The following is a 6,990-nucleotide window of genomic DNA, read 5'->3' on the forward strand; positions in this document are numbered from 1 at the left end:
GCACAGGCTCCCTCCAATTCCCCTCCACCCCTCCAGTGATAAAACAAAGGATGATCTAAATGAGAGCTGTATTTTAAATGTGGAATCAGTTTCTTGTTAACTAGGTCCTAGTTAAATTGTTTATCTAGTTACCAATGCTGCAGTGGGGCAGTCACCTGCACATTATCTAAATGTATTTAACTGTTAGATGTGCTATCCACCAATAATGAAATGGACAAAAATGTAAAACAAATAAACATTGGGTCTATTTTTTTAATTAACCACATCGTTGAAAATTTTCTTCTTTGGTTTCAGCTACCAATGGCCAGGGCCTCAGGACTTTCACGCTATACATTTTAAGCAAAATCCTCTCATCCAGGATTTCTCCACTGCAGCACTGCTGACACCTCAGATCATATCATTCTTTGCTGTGCAGAGGGCGTCCTGTGCAGTGTCAGACGTTTCACAGCATCCCTGCCTCCACTCACTAGATGGCTCCTGTCATCCTCCACACCACCTCTCAGACATGCCAGTGTCCCCAGATATTGCCAAATGGTCCCTGGGGATAGGGCACCCAAGAAAATATTGCACAGGACATACTTATAGTAAATATATTGTTATCGTTTATCTGAAATTAAAATTCAAGTGGACGTCTGTATTTTTATTTGCTAAATCTACCTAGCCCTACCGAGAGGCGAGATTACCCCTATCTCTCCCACCTCCCACCCCATTTGAGAACTGTTGCTCTAGTCCACAGGCAGCAAAGGAGAAAAAGGATGGTGATGGGAGGTGGGGAGTGTTCGCATCAGACTTGCATTTTGAGCAAAACTATATAAAACGTCTGAGCTCTGCTCACAAGCAGGACTGCTGTTGTCAGCACCCTGTTGGCACAGATGACACAGTGAGACTTCACTGGCACCCTTGGCTCTCCTTTTGAATAAGAAACTGAAGATGGGAGCCCAGACCTTGCCAGTCACATCCGCCTTTGGAGAGTCGGGTATTGTGATCTATTACAAGTATAAATTTAGTCTTTATCCTGTTTCTGGCATAGAGCTCTTCAAACCCTGGGAATTTCCTAAGTGACCAGAGCAACAAAGGTGTCTTTTGTTATGTTAATGAGGTGACTTTTGGACCACACCTAGAAATGGGGGCTGGTTGCCAGGAGAAGCCACCTGATGATTGGAGGTTTGGAACTTTCAGTCCCACTCCCCTGATTGTCAGGGAGAGGAGTGGGAGTGGAGGTTGAATCAATCATCCATGATTTAATCATCATGCCTTTGTAATGAAGCCCCCATAAAAACCCAAAAGGATGGAGTCTGGAGAGTTTCCAGGTTGATGAACACATGGAGATGGGGGGAGAGTGGCATGCTCTGAATAGGGCATGGAAGCTCCTTGCTCTTTCCTCATACCTTGCCCTATGCATCTCTTCCTTCTGGCTCTTCCTGAGTTATATCCTTTTATAATAAACTGGTAATCTAGTAAGTAAAATGTCCCTCTAGATCTGTGAGCTGTTCTAGCAAATTAATCAAACCCACTGAGAGAGACATTGGAACCTCCAATCTATAGCCAGTTGGTCAAAAGCACAGGTGACAATCTGGGCTTGTGACTGTCATCTAAAGTGGAGGGGGTAGCACTCTCGGGAGGACTGAGTCCTTAATCTGTGGAATCTGATGCTATCTCTGAGTAGATAGTACCAAATTTGAATTGAGTTCTAGGACACCCAGCTGATGCTGGAGAATTTCTTGGTGGCATAGAAACACACACACACACGCACACACACACGTTGGAATAAGTACTAGAATCATTTTGGGGAGAGTATCCTGACTGTGGAAGCAGGAGAAAGTAAGGAAATGGGTACTTGTGCCCTCTGTTTCCTCTTTTTCTATTGAATCTAAATAATAGTCATCTTTTCTTCTTTAAAATGTTTATATTGAGGGCTGTATTTGATTAGCTGATAACAGTATGGAAGGGAGAATTAACAGGAAGCATTTCCCCTACCCGTAAATCTAACTCAGGGCTCCTAGAGAGAGGGGCGCACTTGGGTTCTGGGATCCCTGAGACTTGAAATTACAAACTCATATTCACCAGAATAATAGGTATTATTTTAAGATATTCCTCAAGGTCTCAGGTAATTTGTAAAAAGAATTCAAAGAAACCTGGAGCCACAAATTGACGTAATTTATTCTCCTCTCCTCCTTGTTAGCGTTGCAGCTTTTCCACTTCGGAGTATCTGGGTTCCCAGTCTCCAACTACAGAGCTCTCATCGGTAGAACAAGAGCACGGCTGCCTCAGTTATCTCCCGGCTGCAGCTGTAACCAGTGTGAGTTCCGTATCTATTCCAATCCAAAGGAGGAGAAATCCCCACACTGCCTGGGGTTGCCCTCCGGGAAGAATCCTCCTCCACCGATGCAGTGCTGGGAAGCAAGGAGAAGAGACACAATGAGGGATTTGCTGCCGATGCTCTGAGCTCTTAATGGCCAAGTCCCCTGGAATCTTTGGTCCTCATCTGACTTGGCTTTGACCACTCCCTCCCACAAAAGCCTCTCCTCTGTGGACTCTGAAATCACGCTCCTTCCTGACTTCCTTTCTACCTTCCTGAACATGCATTCTCAGGCCCCTTGGCCTGCCTCTCTTCCTCAGCCCATCCCCTACATGCTTTTCATGGTTCAGTCCACATCTCACTCTCCCTGTTATGGCTCATCTTCTCCCATGACTTCAGCCATTATTAGCATACTCATATACTATCAGTACACTCCTAATCTCTGAGGCCAGCCCAGATAGTTTCATTCTTGAGACCCTCATATCCAACTACCACCTGGGTGTCACCACCTGGATATCTCACAGGTATCTAAAACCCCACTTGAGCAAAACAAAACTAATGATCTCTCTTACTGTCCCTGATTGAGGAATCTGTTCCTCGTCCTGCCACCTGTCTTAATTGATAGTACACGGTCACCCAAAACCAACACCTAAGGTCTTTTTAGTGTCCTTCGCTCGACATCCGCCCATATTTATCTGTTCGTTAAGGACTGATGATTCCTTCCCCTACGTATCCCTGGAAGCCATCCATGCTCATTCAACCTCATGAAGAAAGCCTTGGCTCAGGACCTTAGTGTGTCGCATCTGGACCTTTGCATCTGCCCCACGGTCTCCTGGCCCCTAATTCTCCTGCTCTTCAGTCCTTGTCCTCCACACTGCGATGCATCATCTCAGCAAAACCAAAGCCGATCACGTCACTCCTCTGTTCAAAGTTCTCTGAGTCCCGTCACCTACAACATAAACTCTAAATCCTTGACATAACGTAAAGTCCCTCCTGGTCCTGGTTCCTATAGGGATCTTCTTCATCAGCCCCTGCTTCTGCCCAATATGCACACTGTGCCCTCTCAAACGCCAATGATTTTGAGCATCGTAGTCATACACGTTAAAAATGAACTATTCTGCCCTTTCCTACTTGTCGAACTCTATACATCTTTTGAGATTCATCACAAATGTCACCTTCTTTAGAGAATCAACTCTGTGCCATTAGTAGAATTAGAAGCTCCTCTATCGTGTTTGAGAGCCCCTTGTTTACGTTACCCTCACAGTTCAGACCATGGGAGATCGCCATCTCTGTCCCACTCATAGCTCCTTAAGATGGCTATGTCATCTGTGCACCTCTAACACCTAGCACTCTGCAGGTGTTCTCTGCTTGTATTTTCTTAAATTATTTTATTGAAGTCATATTGGCTTATAACACTGTGTAAATTTCAGGTGTACATTATTATCTATCAGTTTCTGTATAGACTGCATCGTGTTCACCACCAGTCTATGCTTGTATTTTTAAGGAAAGAATCAATGCCTGAAGGTTATATGCAAAGATGCACTAACACACAGTGTAAGAAGCCAGGGAAGCCAGTGTAGGAAACGGTTGTCTAGGAAAAGAGACACACCCCCCACTGTACTCCCAGGGTCCACAGCTGCATTATCCTCTGGATCACAATCTAGAGGTCCTTCCATGAGGGCACAGCTGCCTCATCATGACTGAAAAATGGACAAACTGATGGCTGAGGGGGAAGTGAAGATGGAGTGATCTCAGGGTCACATTCTCAGACTGTCAGCCGGGCAGGCAAGAGGGCCCTAAGTGAACGCCCTTCTTCTTGTGGCTCTGACTCCTTCCTCCTCCCCCAGTCACAAGATGTCCCTCAAAGATACTCTGCAGTCACCACAGCTATGGCGCTCTCTGCTCCAACACTGCGAAAACAACAAAAACATAAAGCTTCTGGAAGTTAATATGAATATTGGAGAATATCTTTATGACCTCAACATAGAAACATACTTCTTAAACAAAACATTAAAGTACTAACCATACATGGAAATCTTGATAAACAAAACATCATTGAAATGGATTATGTTCACCAGACACCATCAAGAGAGTAAAAAGGCAAGTGACGGAGACACACATCAACACACCCGACATGTACACGCGCACACGCTTTGATCTCCCCAAACTCACGTTCTCAGTGTTGCAGGCAGTAACTCTCACCCCAGCACACAGGGCATTGACTGCTTTCCCATTATTAAACACTCTGAACTGGACAAATCCTGCAACAAATTCCCTGGAAAAGAAGCAGCAGAGAAAGGGCCAAGTATTCAAAGGAAGAAGCGGGAATAGCTTCCCTTTGAACAGCCCAGGGATTCCCTAAGCCAAGAGTTCAAGTCACAGCCCAGCCCTCCAAGCTGTAGTGGTGGAGCCCAGCACCTGTGTGCCCTGTGGCCGGGACATCCGACCCTGAACTTGGCCAGGGGAGAACCTCTGTCCGTCTGGGGCAAGAGGACAGAGGCTGGGTCTCACAAGAGGACACTTGTCTGCCCGAGGCTTACAGGAGAAATTAGACTCCGCAGAGGATCACCGAGAAGATCTCCAAAGGTGCAGGAGGACAAGCAATGATCAGATGGGGCCATGTGCTTCTGTGGACACACTTCTCATCCAATTACCGTGTGTTTGTTTTCCTAACTGCCATTACCCGCCTTCGTAAAATATCAAATGTCAACAGTAATGGCTTTTATTTTCCAAACAAAGACTTAACTTCTGTGCCTTTATTATGCTGAAAAATGTCTTTAAGATAATTAATAGCTGTCCTTCATAACAAAAATAAAATTTTCTCATCACTTTGCTAGTTTTTCTCTCCTGTGAACACTAGCCTCCACCTTTTCTTGACTGTTCTAACAGGCCACACAGGGTGTTGGTTAAGCAGCCTTGGTTTATATCCTGTAAAATGGAGATAATAGTAATTTTATCTTCATAGTGTTTCTTAAGGTGATGAAATGACATCAAACCATGTCAAGTTCCTAGAAAAGAGCTTGGCACATTGTAAAGTGTTCAGGAAATGCTAGTAATTGTTACTCGTATTATGTACACTTTTCCCAAGAGGGCAGGGCAGGATTTAAGACCAGGCTGAGGAAGCTGACACTCACTCTGACCAAGTGGTGAGTAATAAGATGCAGTTTTCTGAGCATCACCGAAGTCGTAGATCACAGGGACGGCTGGGCCATTGTCACTCCAACACTTCCCTGCTCCATACTTCACTGGGTATTTCTGCAGGGACCCAAAAGAGTGGTTGTGTGAGGACAGCAGAGATGCCGTCATATTGAGAGGTAGGGGATTTAATGCCTTCCCGTGTCATTATTCGGAAATCCGTCTCCATCATAGTCACGCCTCTTTCCCCAGAGCTGTGTCTCTCTGACAGCCCCAAGCCCCTTGGCCTTCTCCCGCTCTCCCTCTCCGCTCCTCTCCCACAGGCCTCTCCCCTTGCCTGCCTCAGAGGTCCTGAAAGAGGCAGCACAGCAGTTCACAGTGACCCAGAGTAGGAGAAGCGGCCAAGCACAGGCACCTCACGGTGACGCGTGAGCACAGAGAAGACTTGCCTCTCACCCCAAACACTTGGCTCTCTGTTCACCAGAGGAAGGTCCCCCCAGCCAACAGCCCTGGTTACCTGGTAGAGGCCGAACAGATTATGTCCCAGAGTCTCCAAGAAGCCATTCCTGGTGCGGTACCTCAGCAGGGAGCTGTTCCTCCACTGCTGCAGGGGGGACTTGTTGGGCACATGCCAGGTGCCCAGGTCTGGGCCTGGATGTCATAGTAGCCAGGGTTCTGGAGAGCAACAGACATTGAGCCTGACCAGGCCAGGAGGTCCCACAGGCACCAGACACACACATGCAGCCCTCAGTGGAGCCGAGAGCTCTGGGCTCCAGGAGGGCAGGTGGCCAGCAGCGCTCAGACACCCCTACTTCCAGCAGATGAAGATGCCTCCCACCACCCAGGTCCCTAAAGGCCTGCTGGGAGGAAGCTGTGCTTCAAGACCTGGAAGTAGGTCTTTATTCTCCAGCCCTGTCTCCACATCCCCATCTTCCAACCCGCCCTTCTACACGGTGTGGTCGAGCCACACTCAGCTCCTCACCCTTTCCTAAGAGGGTGGTGAGTGGCACCAAGCTTGTAGTCATCGCTGGTGGCTGCCTCTGGAGACCCAAAGGTGTTGTGATTGGCCCAGTTGCCGTCCCCCTCTGGGTAGTCTGCCCTGCTGCCCTGCTGAGTGGACCAGCGGTTGCTCACCGTGCACTTCCCCAGCATGTTGTTCTCGTGCACGCTGGCCACCAGGGTCCAGCCGCCACCTCCAGAGGTCATGTCACAGAAGGTCTGGTAGATGACACTATTCTCAGTGTGGAGGAGATACACACCATCTGCAGAGGGAACCAGCCCACAGCCCCCTGTCTGGGAGCACATGGTCCTTCTCAGGACCCACAACCAGAAAGATTCGGGGAAATCAGAAGTGTATTCTGAAGGCTCCCACACTTCGTCATTTGTGGAAAGACAATTCTCTCTGGGTCATGTGTGAGCAGAGGGAGGCAGTGAAAGCTATGCCACTGGTATTTCAAATACCAGCAGGGTCACCATGGTGGACAAGTTTCACCAGAGCTTTCAGACTAAGACAAGGTAGGAAGAAGGACCTGGCCACCCACCTCCTGGTGGTGAGA

At 47.6% G+C, this 6,990-nt stretch overlaps 1 pseudogene; it reads right to left on the reverse strand.

Annotated features, from left to right (window-relative positions):
* Nucleotides 1-2,239: 2,239 nt before the first annotated feature.
* Nucleotides 2,240-6,739, reverse strand: LOC100060860 (intelectin-1-like; annotated as a pseudogene).
* Between the last annotated feature and the right edge of the window lie 251 nt (nucleotides 6,740-6,990).

Source organism: Equus caballus, chromosome 5, assembly GCF_041296265.1.
Source record: "Equus caballus isolate H_3958 breed thoroughbred chromosome 5, TB-T2T, whole genome shotgun sequence".
NCBI lineage: Eukaryota > Metazoa > Chordata > Mammalia > Perissodactyla > Equidae > Equus > Equus caballus.